This window comes from Aethalodelphis obliquidens, unplaced genomic scaffold (assembly GCF_003676395.1).
Source record: "Aethalodelphis obliquidens isolate GAN/ISIS:26980383/991018 unplaced genomic scaffold, ASM367639v1 scaffold20, whole genome shotgun sequence".
In the NCBI taxonomy this organism is placed as follows: Eukaryota; Metazoa; Chordata; class Mammalia; order Artiodactyla; family Delphinidae; genus Aethalodelphis; species Aethalodelphis obliquidens.
In genome coordinates this window covers 3423063-3438751 of record NW_020837964.1, presented here as the reverse complement: position 1 = coordinate 3438751, position 15689 = coordinate 3423063, and the positions used below count along the sequence as shown (strand labels likewise).

The following is a 15689-nucleotide window of genomic DNA, read 5'->3' as shown; positions in this document are numbered from 1 at the left end:
TCCAGCAGGCTAATTAAATTCCCTTCGTGGAGGCGGAGCGGGAGTTGGGCTCACCCTCCCACCTCCCCCTTCCCGCTCCCCCTCCCGAGCTGGGGAGGAGGGGGGAGGGACAAGGGGACCACTTAGAAGTGTGCAGTGGAGACTGAGGCGCAGGTCCCGGGGAGAAGGGGTCGCCCGGATTGGGTGAAGTGTTGCCGCGACACCCCACGTGATGGGCCGGGGTCCCTTGCTGGAGCGCCGGCTTTGAGTTTGGAGGGCTGTGCGCACGCGGGGAAAGCACCTGCCCGCCGGCTGGGTGGTGGATACCAGCCGGGTTGAGTCGACTTGGTTCTTGTTTTGTAAACTGGCCTTTGTCTGGGAAGTGCGTCTAAAATACATTAAACCCTTGTTAACCCCTGCAGTGCCTTATCTGGGGCCCACACAGGCTGTGGTTTGGAAACAAAAAGCGGGACCACCGGATGAAAAAAAAGGGCTGCTTTTGTGAAAAGCTGGAACAAAGGACCCAGCGGATTCTGGGTGGGAACCTCCCCGCCTAAGCCGATTTCCAGGCAGAGGGACGGGAGGGCAGAAGGTCTCGTTGGGGCACTCTGAGATGTCCCCTGGTTGGCTGGCTGGGCCCTCTCCCCTGGGATTCGGCCCCCCCCCCCAGGGGAAGGTGGGGGGACCCCAGGTGAGCAGGCTGCTTCCGGGCTGCCCTCAGGATTACTTAAGCTCGGGGCATGTAAGTGTTGCTCAGCTCGTGTTTGTGGGTTGCCTCCGCCCAGACCCTGAGGCTCAGGCCACCGCCTGACTCAGCCCGGCCACGCCACAGGTGACGGGGGCCCAGGGCGCAGGCTCTGACGGGCAGCCCGTGTGTCATCCCGGCTGCCCCGGCTTCGCAGGGGAGTCACCGCCCCGCCTGCCCCGGGGACTCGGAAGCTCTCCGCAGGCCTGGCTCTGTGATAACAGCTACAAGGATACTTCACGAGGGGCCCTGTCAGCGCAGTCCTGACCCCTGGGTGAAAGGGGGTGCTGGGTTGGCCTTTGTCACTTCGTGTCACTGCGGCGAGGAGGGAAGGGGGCCGCAGGAGCCAGCCAGGCTTTTGACAGTCGGATTTTCCTTTCTGTGAACCGTGTGGGCGGTGCGAGTCTGGAGCTGGTGAGCAGCCAGGCCAGCGACCCGGGGTCAGCCCTGCCTTGGGAGGGGAGGCTGGGAGGCCTGTCCGGGCTCCAGGCACCGTCATATCTCTGAGGCCAGGCCCTGGCCTGTTGGGGACAGCTTTCCGAATCCTGGCTCGCTGGAGTTGAAAAGGGTTTAGAGAGCCCCCTGCTGGGTTTTCTACAGCTGCTGCCGGCCAGCCTTCCCCCGCCCAGTTAAGCTACAGCCTCTGGGTTTGTGGCTCCTGCCTGGAGAGTTCTCAGAGTTCCGCGGGTGATCCTAATGTGCAGACTGGGGCTGGGAATCTGCCCTAACAGTGGGCACACTGAGGCCCAGAGAAGCATGGGGCCAGCACCTGAGCCCACGGCAAGCAGCGGACCCCTTTGGAAGCTCCCATGGCCTTTGCCAAACCGTGCCCGCGGGCAGACCTTTGGCCTCCTAACTTGCCTGTCTCTCGGGGAAGGTCAGGGGCTGCAGATCTGCGAGAGCCTTGTGGTTTCAGAGCAGAAGACACCGCCTGCCTCTGGGTTCAGCGTCTTTGGCCTTTGGCTGGAAGAGACAGCAAACTGCGCACAGCGCCACTCTGTGGCAGACCTGGGTCCTGCACCTCCAAGTAGGACACCTCCCCAGCCCACTCAGTCTCTAATGGCCTTTGACCCTTTGGCAGGTGGCGTCCCCGCTCCCCTCTCTGAAGGAGGAAGGGCCTCTGGGCTCAGAGCCCCTTCCTGAAGGGTGGGTGCCCGCGGCTCCTGCTTTCCCAGAAGAACGCAGGTGAGCAGGACCTGGCCGCTACCTCTCCGCTCTTGCCCCGGGAACTCGTAGGGGCTTGTGGAGTCAGCCAGCAAGGCAGGTTTTTCCTGGCCCCATCCGAAGGCTTGGAATTCCCAGCCTGGGTTACTCGAAGTCCACGCCAGGCTGGGGTTGGGTGGCAGCGCGTTAATTACCTCTGTTAGGGCGACACAGCAGTCTCCAAAGCACAGGGCTGCGTGAGGCCGCCCGGCCCCCCTCCTGTCCCGTCCCCTCCCCTCCCCCCTTCAGCCGGCAGAGCTGTTTTTCTAAGCTACAGGGATCCGTGTTTCGGGTGACATTTCAGCTTGGCCACTCGCTTTCCTCTCTCGCCGAGTGTGGTTTCCCCACGCTGGCCTTGCTCCCCGGCCGAGGCCACAGGCGGGAGGTGACGTTTGGGAGTGTTCCTGTCAATGAGAATTTATTGAGCGCCTGCTAAGAACCTGGCCCGTGCCCGCTGCTGGGAGGTATGCACACAGCTAACACCGCCGGTGCCTCCAGAGCGGCCCTGTGCACGCCTGCCAGAGCGCACGGGGGGCGGCGGGGGGGCTCTTAATCTCGCCTCGGCAGCGTCTTTTCCCCACCAGCCTAGCCTTCGCGCTTGCGCCTCTGCTCCAGCAGGAATGCAACCATGGGCGTTCGTGCTCCGTGCCCTATACCTGTCTTTGCTGGGGCTGCTCTTCCGCCTGGAATTCTCCAGTCAGCCGCAAATCCCAGGGGTCCCTGAGACCACCTTCCCCTGCCCCTCCCTTTCCCCTTGCCGGGAGCTGGTTCAGAGCGGAAGCTGCCGCAGGGCTGGGGAAGTGAGAGCAGCCTCTGGAGAGGGTGGGACGGAGGCCAGGCCTGGAGAGAAGCCCATCTGGGCTGCGGATGGGGGAGGGGGACCAGAGCTCACAAGCATTCGTGGAAGAGAGGGGATCTGGCTGAACTGGAGGCTTTGTGGGGTCCTGGTTGGACTTGGGGGGGTCTCTGCGAGGTGACTTTTAACCGAGGAAGGAGGTGTGCGGGCGGCAGGAAGCCCCCAGACCAAGTGCTCATTCTTGGCCGTACTTTGGGCTCACCTGGGGAACTTCAGACGCCCAGGCCGGACCTGTGACCAGTTAAGACCCAGATCTCTAGGGGTGGGGGCCGGACATCTGTATTTTATAAACCCCCAGCTGAGCTAGAAGGGCCTTCTGCCGGGGGCAGGGGGCAGAGTGGGCAAGGAATTCCTCTCCTTGGAGGAAGGTGGGCTCATGCTTCTTAAGGAGAACTGGGGTCCCACGTGGGAAGCCAGAGTGTGCCCTGTTCGCTCCAGAAATACATGGGACTGGGTAGCCCTCTCCCGGCCGGGGAGGCGGTGAGAAACAGTGCCCACGACCCCGTCGCTGGGTCACTGGATGGCTCTGGGCTTTGTGTTAACCTGGGGTCCACTTCTGGAGGTAGTACTCCTTACCTGCCCCCGGTGAGCTGCAAGCTCTCCTAAAGGGGCCTTCAGGTGCAGAGTTGTGTTTGGATGGGTGGTTTCTGTGCCTGTCTGAAGCTCTGGCCAAGCCTTCCAATTCTGGAACCGGTTCCTCCAGCTGGAGGACTCGACGTGTGTGAGGAGTTGCACGTTTCCGTGGCTTTGGGGTGGCCAGACCCGGGTGGGGGGCATCCCACGGGCAAATGAGGACCTCAGCCCTCCCGCCGCCATCAGTAGCCCCAGCTGTTTCCCATCTGTAGGATGGCTCTGCACAGGTTTTTTCAGAGGTAAGGGTTTAGGTGACGTAACGTATGCCACAGCCTGCCCTCAAGGGGTCATTGCAGGGGAGGGCCTGAAAGCCTTGGGGGCCTGGGGTTAGCCCCCACGTGTCTGTTGATATGGTGGTCAGTTCCTGGCCAGGGCGTTAACGTCCACCTCTGGCTCAACCAGTATGACCTCGCATGCTTTCCTTCCGGGCCTCGGTTTTCTCGTCCGTAAAGTGGGAGAGGCAGCGGCACCCGTGTCCTTGGGCTGTCGGGGGTTAAATGCTTTCTTATAAAGCCCGAGAGCTCTTGTGTAAGGGTATGTCAGAGGCGCACAGATCAGTCCCAATTCAGTGGCTCTATGATCTCTGGGATTCTAACTTGTGAAACCCAGAAGGCTCTGTTCCCCTAGACCCTGGCCTTGGCAGGGTTTGGTGTGGGGAGGGGCGGAGACCCCTTCTCCGACCGAGACCCAGAGGCTCAAGGTGCTGAATCAGCCCCTGCGGACCCTCCCCTGTTGGGGCTGCAGCAGCCAGACGTGTTCTTCTGGGGCCTCACCCGCCCCCCAGGGTCTTGAGCACGTGCTCGCACACTCACCCCTTGCTCAGCAACTTGTTGCCCCCGCGCACCTTGGTGGCCGTGGGTGGGATTGCACGCCGGGTGGGGAGGAGGGAGGTGAAATGGCGGCCCCTCCCCAGCCCCGCCCTTCCTGCGCTCTGATGGCGCCTCTGTGACCGCGGGCAGCAATAAAAGGAATCGATCGGCAGACTTTTTTTTTTTTTTTTTTGGTCAGGTTATGCCGTCCTGAAGGAAATCCACGCGTCAAGCTGAGGGGGGCCAGGCGTGTCAGCAGGGGCGGGCAGAGGCCTCCTTTGTGCTCACCTCAGTCTCCTCTCCCCCTGAGCTGAGCCAGAGCCTGTTTGGGGGGGCGGGAGGGCTGGCTGCCGTCGTGTGGCACGTGAGGTGGGGCTGTGTTCTCAGTCTGCTGCTTGTCTTCCCCTGAGGGTCTGGCTTGTGGGGTAGGGATTACCCCCCTTCGACTGTTAGTTGGGGCCCCATGGGAGCTCGTCTGTCTACCCTCCTCTGCCTCCGCGGGGGCTCTTGCCTACGTGCCGTCAGACCGCTGGTAATAGGTGTGAAGTGGAAAACCAGGGGGCGTGAGCGGATTCGTCCTACTGAATTCCTGGTGTCCGTTTATCTTTGAATGCTTCTTTGTAACTTTTTTACATAGGGTATGTGGTCTTTCTCTGTTAGCTTAAACACGTGAGGATGTGTTAGACTAGATATCGAAATTGAAGACAGGTGAAGCTAAAATTCTTCATCAGATGACAGTGTTGCAGGGACTTCTGCTTCCCAGAGGTGGTTTCATGCTGCAGTTTCCAGCCGTGTCCGTGCCCCGTGCAGCGAGCCCCCCGTGGGTGTGTTCACACCTCAGGACTGATCTGTTGGCTACATTTCCAGAGGGGAGAGGGCTGGGCGTGAAGGCTTGACACATCTTTAAAGATGTTGCCAGATTTCCTCCAGAGAGAGTTGCAGGGACTCGCTTTTCTGCCCGCCTGTACAACCCAGACCTTTAGTTACTCAATTCTGGGGTCCCCTCTGTGCTCCTCAGCCCTTGGCCTCCAGGGTCATCCATCCTGCCCACAAGGGGAGGAGAACCCTTTGGTCAGCCTCGGCTTTTGTTGCCCCCGGCAGGTCTCGGGCATAGATCCCACTGCTCCTTGCCGTGTGACCCAAGAGTCCTGGGGGGTGGAGCCTGGTACCCGTGAGAGCCAGTTCTGGCCTCAGCATCCTGCCGGGGGTGCAGGAACCTTACAAGTTCCCAGTTGGGGCTGTGGAGGGGGTTTTGTTTGTTTCTTTGGAGAAAATGAAGGGTTATTTAGGCTTAGGCAGTTGACTGCTCAGCAGTTGGTGGACGATGGCTGTGGCCAGAGGAAGGTGGCTGGCTTGACCTGGCGTGTGGCAGGGGTGGAAGTAGGGAGCTCGTGGCTGGTGGCTCGTGACTGCTTTTGCGAAATTTTACCTGGTCGTCCTGTTCTGAAGCCCACTTTGGCTGCAGGGTAGTTGCTTTTTTCCAGTGGGGCATTTTCTGATGTCTGGGCATGGTACCTAGGGCTTTGCAGATGGCAGATGAGCCCAGGTGAGGAAACACCACAAGAACTTAGTATTTTACCTTTGACACCCTGGACTCCCTTGGCCTGGTAGAATATATTGGGGGAGGGTGTTAGTATCGGCGTTTGATATGCAAAGAATTCTTCGCTATAGGCGTCTATAATCTGGGTTCGTGGATGCCAGCCACCTCTACACACACACATCCCTGTGGGGTTTACAGATGGGCTTCTGTGAACATGGTCGAACTACGTGCGGAATTCAGTGGAAATGTTTTTCTGGGCAGGGGGTCTGGTGTGTCACTTTGAACCATTGTGAGAATGGAACTTCTGCAAAAGCAAAAAAACCCCACAAAAACATCTTATAACTCGAGGCAAGTCCTGGCTCTGATTCACGTGGGACCCACCTGCGGTTGACAGGTGCCGGGATCACCCCTGAAGCTGGGGGTGGAGGAGTTGACCTCTTGCTGCTGAATCTGCTCAAAGGTGTTGCTAACATCTGTGCTGAGCGTCCCGGTCGCGCGCACGTTTATTAATCTCCTGTGGACCCTGTTCATCACCCAGACCCACGTAGTTCCTAAACAGTAGGGAGTGGCGGGGACTCTGGCGAGTTGGCGACCTAGGGACAGACGAAGGGATGGTCGCCACGCTCGGGATATGGTCGGTGGCGCCTCCTTTTTCAAGGGAAAAGGGAAATCTTCATTTTGACTTGAAACCAGTTTTAAGATATCCATTGATTGACATTTCTTTTTTTAATTTTTATTTTAACATTTTGTTAAAATATTTTATTTTTATTTATTAATATTTAATATTTTATTTATTATTATTAATGTTTAATATTTTATTATCTTGCCTGCACCGGGTCTTAGTTGCAGCACACGGGATCTTTGTTGCGGCATGCGGACTCTTAGTTGCGGCCTGCATGTTCCCCCACTAGGGATCGAACCCGGGCCCCCTGCATTGGGAGTGCAGAGTGTTACCCACTGGACCACCCGGGAAGTCCCCATTGATTCACATTTAAACATGTCTTGACTTCAGGCCAAATAAACAGGTTGATGGATGAAAGGCAGCCCTCAGCCTCTGCCACCTGCTGTCTAGTCCCCCCCACCCCAACCCCGAGGTACGGATGGAGAAACTGAGGCTCAGACTACATGAGGACCCGACAGGACCCCACCAGCAGGTGCGGGGGAGCCAGGCCCAGATCCCCATCTTCTGGCTGGTTTCCAACCGAGGATGCAATTCCTTGACTTAACTCCTGGCGGTCCTGCCATGTGAGACTCTGAAGTTGCCTTCTCCACGTTGAATCTGGTGGGCTGTGCACTGTGAAGGTGGGACTGACATACCTATTCTGCAGGCTGAGGACCTACTAAGTGCCCTTTGGGCCTGGGGGTGCAGGTGGAGATGCCCGTCCTGCACAGACAGCTTTGTCAACACCCACTCAGTATTGAAGGGACAGGACTTCCCTGGTGGCGCAGTGGTTAAGAATCCGCCTTGCCAGTGCAGGGGACACGGGTTTGATCCCTGGTCCAGGAAGATCCCACATGTCACGGAGCAACTAAGCCCATGCGCCACAACTACTGAAGCCCGCGCGCCTAGAGCCCGTGCTCTGCAACAAGAGAAGCCACTGCAATGAGAAGCCCACGCACCGCAACGAAGAGTAGCCCCCGCTTGCCGCAACTAGAGAAAAGCCCATGTGCAGCAACAAAAACCCAACGCAGACCCCCGAAATTAAAAATAATAATTTGTTTGAAGGGACAAATGCTCTTCTGTTCTCTGATCCTCTCTCCTCACCTGAGGGGCAGGGCAGGAGCTGCCTAAACACCTGGCTTCCTGGGCCCTGGGCTGGGCAGGCCCCGTTCAGCAGCGGCCTCTGCTTCCTCTTCTCAGTGCTCCTCAGAGTTTGGTCTCCCAGTCAGGTTTCTTCCCTTTGGGAGAAGGACCTGGCCTTGACCCCTGCCCTCCTGGCCTGTTTTCCCACCTGCCGGCCCTGGCCTGCCGCTCCATGGAAACTTGGAGGCGTTTGGCCGCCGCCTCCTGGCTAGGTTGGGTTCCTGTCCTCTGGGACCTCTGACCCCCACCTGCGTCCTGCACCCCGTGCCTCCGGGCTCCACTCAAAGGGCTCCTTTGTAAGGAGGCGGCCTGGTTAGCTCAGGGGCCTTGGGCACACAAAGGAGTCGCTCCTGGGGTTGTTGCCTGGGTGCCCTCCAGCCCAGAGCTGCCGGAATGTGGGATTCAGGGGGTGCAGTGGCCCCAAGGTGAGATCTGTTCTTACTCCCTGTGGGCCACCTCTGATCCTCCCTGCTGCCACCTGTAAAATGATGCAGCATGTGGGTGGGCGCTCACAGCGGCCTGCAGGACGGGACGGGACCCCTAGGAGGTGGGGGGTCCTTTCCAGTGTCTTCTCGTTTAAAGGGAAATTGGTGGCACAGCCGCAAGGAAAACTGGATCCCCACCCCAGCATCTCAGCACGCAGCCCCAGACAAGGGGATGACTCTGCAGCCTCAGTTTACCCATCTGTAGAGTGGGGGTAGGGACGGGCCATGTAGGAGGCTCCTCGGGTGACCTGTTTGCCTGGGGTCTGTTCCTGGAGTTACTGTGAAGGGTGATTGGGACGCTCTGGTCGAAGCCAGGCCTTCTTACTGCTGACGCCGTTGTTAAGGACCACCTCCGGGGGTCCTGGGTGCCACCCTTGACCCGGTCTCTCAGCCTTTTTTGTGTTAATTGTGCGCCTCCCCGGGGCTGCCAGCTTTCTGCCTGCCCCGCAACCCCAGGCCGCCCGCCACCCCCTGGCTGCCGCCGCCCTTCATCTGCCCGTCCCGGGCTGCTCCAGACGCGGCGGCCACTTAGAATAATCGCCGTCGAACGGTGCTGTCATCTGCTGCCTGACTTCCGTCCTTTGCATCCACCGGAACCTCCGGGACTCCCGAGCGTCTGAGGCCTTGAACCTCAACTCCTAGGCTGTCCTTGGAGGCCTCTGTCAGCGGGCTGCTCCGGGCGCCAACCCCGTGCCCGTCGCTGTCCGCAGGCAGCAGAGAACCGCTCGCTCTCCTCTCCACCCAGGAGCCGCTGCCCCGTGAACCAGCTCGAGTGGCCCCAGCCCCACCTACACCTCCCGGTGTTACCTGGCACCCGTGCCCCGAGGGACTCCCATGTGTGGGCGTCTGTCTTGAACGCTCTTCACCCCCGGACCTGGATTCAGCCTCCGGAGAGCCACCCCCCAAGCGGTGTCGCTAACGTGGCAGTGCGCAGGCAAGGGGGGACCCGCAAATGTTCCCCAGCTCCCACCCTGCACCAACCCCCCCATCGGCTGCAGCTGCGGGGCGTTGCTGAACCCGTCTGCCGTGGCTGCCTGGGGACCCCAGAAGGTAGCTTTGCGAGCAGCTCACGCCGCGGTGCTGGCTCTGGGAGGGGTGGGCTCCCGTTCCCATTGACTGGGGTCCTGCCAGGCACTTTCTGCAGCTCGTAAGCGCCCGCCTTCCCCGTTCTGTAGTCACTTCATAAACACTGCTGACCAACAGGGCTGCACGGGGCGGGGGATGGCAGCCCTGTCGTAAAATGAGCTGCCTCGTTAACTCATTTTACTCCCCGGCCAGGGTCGTCTCTGGACACACAGGCTGGCCTCCCCCCGATCCCCCCCTCAGTCCTTCCCTCTGGTTCCGGGGCAGGATCCAGGCCATCTGCTACGGCCGTCCCCAAACCAAAACGAAATGGCTTTGGCTCGGTCCCCCGGTTACTGGGGCCTTAGCCTTGGGGAGTACGTCCAGTTCTGGGACCCCGGGCAAGAAAAGGCCTCAGTCCCCTTGGAAACCTACAACCTGAGAGGGTGGCCGTCACTGGAAGAGAACATTAAGGCCTGAAGCAGGCCGCCCGTGTGCGTCCGGGAGCCAGAGGCCTTCCTGACTCTCCCAGGCGCCGCCCCTGCCCCCATCCCCGCGAAAAATTGCTTCGTGCGAGCGAGCTCGGGACACGCCAAAGGCAAACGTAATAATGAATTTATTATGAAGCCGCTCGGGCTCCCGGGATCACGTGGTGCCCCCCGCCGCCGCCTGCTGTGGTCTCTGCTCAGGTGACCCCAGCCTTGTTAGCACTGCAGAAGTATCGCCCCTTTTGGGGGGCAGGGCAGTGGCATGGAGGCCCCGAGCTGGGGGACACTTGCATTTGTTCACAAACATTTCTCTGCGGTAATGAAAAATTACCAAGGCGGGTGATTAGAGAATCCAAGTCCAGATTGCGCACGCGGGCCTGAAACTGAGGCCCTGCTGGGCCCGGCCCCGTGGGGTGTAATTACCCGGGGTGGGGGTGGCTGTCAGGGGAAGTGGGGCGGGTTGGTGCTTGAACTGGGAGCCAGCAGAAAGTGCATCTCGGCTATTAGCTTGTAATTACAGAGCGTGGAGGGAGCAGGCCTGAGGTCTGGAGCCTCGGAACAGCGGCGCGAAGGCAGCGGTAATTACGGGATCGGTGGGAGGCCGGGATCGGTGGGAGGCTGGGGCGCGCTGATTAGTAACACCCTCCGCCCTCACGCAGGGCGGGGAGGCGCGCCGCGACCATGTTTAATGGAGTGTAGGGGCCTCCCTCCCCCCCCCCCGCCCCTTAAGTCCAGCTGTTGGGAACGTTCAGAGTCCATCGGGGTCTGTTCGGAAGCACCGGGACAAGGTGGTTCCGGAACACGTCTGCCAAGCCGTCAGCCCAGCTCGCCCCTCTGCACTCGGATTTGTCGTCTTTGCTCTTTTCTTTTTTTTGGTTTAAGCTTTGTACTGCTTCTGGTCATGTTAGAAACCTGGACAGGGAAGAGGAAAGGGTATTGGTTAAGGACACCACACTTCGGTAGAAGGAGCGGGAAGGGTGATGGCAGTCCTGGGCCGGGCAGTCCTTGCTTCTAAAGACCGACACCACGCGGGGGAGGAGGGGACTGGCAGATGCGGTGCGCGCTGTCGGCCTGGTGGCCTTCCCTCCTGCTCTCAGCTTCGGGCACAGGGAGGGGCTCTCAGCTCTGGGTGTCTGGCCGTGGCGGCTCTTTCTCCTGGGGGGTCGAGGGGGCGGGAGGTGGACAGCAGCGTGTGATGCAAATGAGGCGGCCAGGAGGCCACCTGAGCTCCCCGTGTGTCAGGGGCTGGTACAGCTGGAGAGGAAGCTCTGGCCCTGCCCCCAGGGCCGCCCCGGCCCCCGGCCCTCATCCATCATTGGCCTTCGTGCTGTGGTGCCTATTCCCAGCTGTTAGGATAATGAATTTACATGAGCTGATAATGTAGACAAGAACTCAGTCGATGGCCAGGAGCGCAGAAGTTAATAAATACCTCTCTGATGACGGCATGGGGGAAAATAGGCACCACCCCTGCTCTGCGGGGCTTCTCGAGGGTGCAGGGCTGCCCGGGGCTCCCTCTCCTCTCCTCTCCTCTCCACGCACCGCTGGGGCTTCCACGGTCGCGGTGGCACCTGTGGCGGGGTGTGGGACCCACCTGCCTGTGCAGGGCTGGGGGCAGAGCAGCCCTGAAGTGACCGTGAGCCTGTGACTCGGGGTGCGAGGCACACGGCGGGGGGTGTGCTCCCGGAGGCCGTGTCGATCCCCAGCAGGTCCAAGGTGACCCTTTACAGGGTCTCTGGGTCCCCCGAATTTGACCTTTGTCCTTCCCCGTCCTAGGTGCAAGGGGGCCGTCACCCCAGCTGCCGGTGGTCCCTCGGGCCCCTGCCTCGCCTCCCCTCCCTTCCAATGCACACATGCTGAGGAGGGATGCTAATTTTAGACTCCCCTAACGAGGCTGCTCGTTTGGAATTCTATTTTGAGTGACCTGACATCAGCAGAGCAGCGTTCCTGGCCCGAAGCTGCTCCAGAGACCACGACTGACACCACGACAGGGACGCCAGCTCTGGGGGAGCCCCAGGAGCCTGGGGGCGCTGTACATGGGGCCTGTGCAGCACGTGCCGGGCTCTAAGGAGGGGGGAGAGCAGGCTCGGGGGGTGGGGCACCGCTGGATGCCAGTAGGAGTGTGACAGTGACGTTCAGGTGGCGGCTGGTCCAGGAGGGGGCGGAGGGTGGGTCTGCCCCCCAGAACCCTGGTCACCAGGGAAAGGCGGGGGTTGTCGGTGAGGGTTTGGGTTCCAGGAGGGGCACCCCAGTTCCCTCAGCTCCCGCATCTGCCCCGCAGGAGGCCCCGGTCTGGGGAAGACCCCAGCCCCCTGTTGGTTATTCCAAGCTCATGCAGACAAGTCTGTTCGTGGGCCCCCCACTTTTAAAAACCTGCTTCACTACAGAAAAACTAGAACAGAGAGAAGTAAAAAGGCTAAAAACGAGAAAATTGTTCCTCCTGCTGTCACCTGAAGACCCCCACCCGTGGCTTTAAGGGGCCCGTGACACTTTGGGGTCTGCCCCGGGATTTGCCCCATGGCTGCTCCCCACTTACTCGAGCACCCGTGTACCATCCTGCCCAGCGCTGGCAGCTGGCGGTCACAGCATGTCCGCTGGGTCACCAGCTGGCCAGCCTGTCACAGGGCCACTGGGCAGAGACCTCCACATCTGCTCCCTGGGCCACGGGGACCGGTCACTGGGAGGTGAGGACCGCTTCGCCTGCCTCACTTTGCCGGCCCCCCTCCCTCTGTCTGGAGGCAGCATGCGGTGTGGGCTGTGGGGCGGAGCAGAGCCAGGCCCTCCTGCTGCGGCCCCAGGATGGGTCTGGATCTGGGCCCTGACCAGCCGTATGTATGTGGGACACAGGTGCTGTGTTCAGGTAATCCCAGCCCTGATGTTGACCAGCTGTCGGCCCTTGGGCCCAAGCCTGGAGTCTCCCTTCTGTAAAATGGGCACAGTGACACCTTTCCCTTAGAGGTGAAAGGATTTAAAGGTGGTGGCTAGTTCTCTAAGGAATGTGGGAAAGGGGAGGGAGGTGGTTAATGGCCTTGGATTGTCTGTGTGGCCTTGGGTCGTCTCTGTGACCTTGCGTCATCTCTGTGACCTATCTTCGAACAGCTCCTGGCCTCGGTGTCCCCGCCGGTGCTCTGCTGGCCTCTCAGGATTGTCTGAGACCCTGAGGGCAGGCCCAGGGTGGGAGTGAGTGCGGGCTTGGGGGGGTGTCCACTGCTGCTGCGGCCTCTCCCAGGCCCATCACGAGGCTGTCTTGAGAGGTGACCCGACCGTCTGTGTGACCTGATGTCCCGGGGGGGGTCTTCATTTCCCTGGGGTATGGAGCCCCGGGGTCCCCTGTCACATACCTTGTCTCCGGGCAGCACCTCGTGGCGATGCCTTCCTCTAGGTGTTGGTCAGGACCTCCAGGACCTGTGCGAGCCATGCCCAGACGGGGTCCCCACAGGGTGGTGCGCCCTTGTGTACCACCACCCGCCCCCCAAGAAAAGAAACCCATCGGTCGGTCCACTGAGTGTGGGTGCTTCGGTTCCGAGCAGGACCCAGAAGACATCTGGACCACCCAGAGCAGGTCCTGCGTGGGGTCACGTCCTCGGTGTCCCCGCAGGCGGCAGGACAAGAGCTCCAGTCCCCCTCTGTCCTGGGGTGTCCTGTGTGTTCGCGTTGACCAGCCAGTGCCACTCACGGATGTGGAGAGCTGGGCTGTGTGACTCCCGGCCCGGACACGGAAGGGATGGGCGTGGGGGTAGGAGGCACAGATTCGGCAGGTCGGGTCCCATTTTGCCCAGCCTGACCCATGTGAGCCTAGCCAAGCCCCTCGCCCGCCCGAGACCTGGGTTTCTGCCCCCGTCCGCTGACCAGCTGCGTGATAGTAACAGCGACTCCTGGGATGCGCCAGCCGTGCCCTGGAGCTTCTCACGGAATTTACCTCCTTGAGCCCTCACGGAATTAACGTCGTGAGGCAGACTTTGTCTTTATCCCCCATTTATAGGTGAGGAGACTGAGGAGGCCCAGAGAGGCCAAGTAACTTGCCCAACATCACACAGCTGCAGGTGGCAGAGCCGGGATTCAGGCCCCAGCGTGTGGCAGCCTGGCCCATGCTGAGCCTGACCTCCAGGCCCCGTGGCCGGCAGCACCTCCTGCCCTCCCTGTTCACACCGTCCGTGGAGGAGGAGAGGGGCCGAGGGGGGCCTGGGCCGAGCTTCCGGGACATGGCGTCCATCGGGCTCCACGGCCCTCCAGTGGCTGGCTGGGTGCTGGCTTGGCCGAGAAAGGACTCTTGTTAGGAACCTGTGTTTTCTAGTGACCCGCCTGCTGGGGCAGGGACCCTGCGCCCCGCTGGGTTCTCGGGTTTCTCTGGTGGGCTTGCGGTGCCTGTGGGCATGTGGTTCCCGCCCTCTCCCCTGTTCTTCCAGAAAGAGGAGGCCACGCGGTGTCAGCCTCGGGTTGGTGCCGCCCCGGCCGCTCAGGGGGCCTGTCGCCGCCCACGTGACTCGCCGGCAGCTGGGAGGCCAGCCTGGGCACAGGGGCGCTTGTGCAGGTCCTTTATTTCCGAGGTGCGAGCCCTCTCCCGAGAGAACGGTGTTCCCTCGAACTTGCGCCTGCCTCAGTACTGCCTTTTATGCGCCCCTCACCCCATCCCTGCCGTGGCCGTTTATGCGGCCGAGCCCCCAAGATCTCTTTTGCCGCCCGCCCGGCGAGAGGGCGATGGTGGCCGCGGCCCGGCTCTCCGGGACCCTGGGTTCAGGGCATGTGTCGGCGCCCGCGGCCTCTCCTGGCTAGTTCTGGGGGCAGGGCAGGTCTCAGGGGCCCACCCCTGCCTGGCCACCGGTGGGGTCCCCAGTGTTCACCTGGCTACCCACGGGGACAGGCATGGAAGCAGGTTGCAGTTAGACTCGAGTTGGACCGTATGCAGAGTGCTGCAGAGGTGGCGTGGGCTCTGCGGGTTGCGGAGAGCCCCTTGGGGTGGGGACCGTGGCCTGGGGGCAGCACATTTCCTGCCCTGTCATCTTCTGGGACACTCTGCTTGTGCGCTCTCGCCCCTCCCACGACTCCCCAGGTCCCCTCCCGAGGTGACCCCGGGTGTTCCCTGGAGCCGTCCCTCCTAGGTCTCCGTCTGGGGCTTCGCCAGTGCGTTTACCTCTCCCTGCACCCAGCCCGTTGCCCGTGCCACCCGCGAGGCTGTGCACCTTGATCTACGCCTCTCGAGTGTACCCACGGTGAGGGAGCGGGGATGCGACAGGTGCCCCTGAGAGGGCAGGAGGAGTTAACCGAAGACTTACGGCACTGTTCACGCCCGCCCGCGAGGGAGCCCGGCCGATGTCAGTGGGGCGCGTGGGGCCGGGTGAAGGTTGAAGGGCCGGGGGCTCACGGGAAGGCCTCTGATGTCACTCCTGGCGGGTGGCGGCTCCTTGGCCCGCGTGGCACCTGAACCTGGACCCCCGTGGGAAGGGGGCTTCCCCTGGACAGCGGTTTAGACCTGCGGTCGCGGGTCTTCTAGCGTCTAGGCGGGGTTTGCACCGGGCGAGACGGCAGCAGGGTCTGCGGATGGCTGTGTTCTCTGCCTGTTTCTCTCCTGTGAGGCACCTTCTCAGTGCAGACCCGCTGGGTGCCTGTGGCTTTGGGATTCAAGGGGGGACGGTTGCGGCGCAGGAGGGCTCCGGCCAACCCGCCTGGGACGATCCCGGGTCTGTGCTGCCTGCCCGTACGAGCCTGTTTGCTTTTCTGGAAGGAAAAGGATGTGCTCTCTCCAGAGCGATGTGCTGAAGGCCTGGCAGAAGCGTGTTCGTCTTCGTGATCGTCAGTGGCTCAGCCGTTTCCCTTGCCTCTGGCGTTCTCTTTCTTGCGAGGACACTGGCCCCGCGCCTTGGTCTCCGTCCCCCACGCCTGTCGGGATGCTCTCAGATCTTCCGGAGAGGCTGTCGGCTCGGGCCGGGATGAGCCGTTGGGCATCTGGACTCACAGGGGTCCTGGGCACAGCGGCTCTTCGCTTACGGAGCCGAGAGGGTGGGGCTGCCCGCGGACGCCGGGGTCACGCCCCCGTTCTCTGCGCAGCGCTGGCTCTGCTCCGTTTCTCCTGTGCTGCCGGGGCCGCCGG

At 61.4% G+C, this 15689-nt stretch overlaps 1 protein-coding gene across 6 annotated transcripts in view; it reads left to right on the top strand.

Annotated features, from left to right (window-relative positions):
• The window catches only part of GSE1 (Gse1 coiled-coil protein), a 417101-nt gene that overhangs the window by 364382 nt on the left and 37030 nt on the right, over positions 1–15689 (top strand). The window lies entirely within an intron of this gene.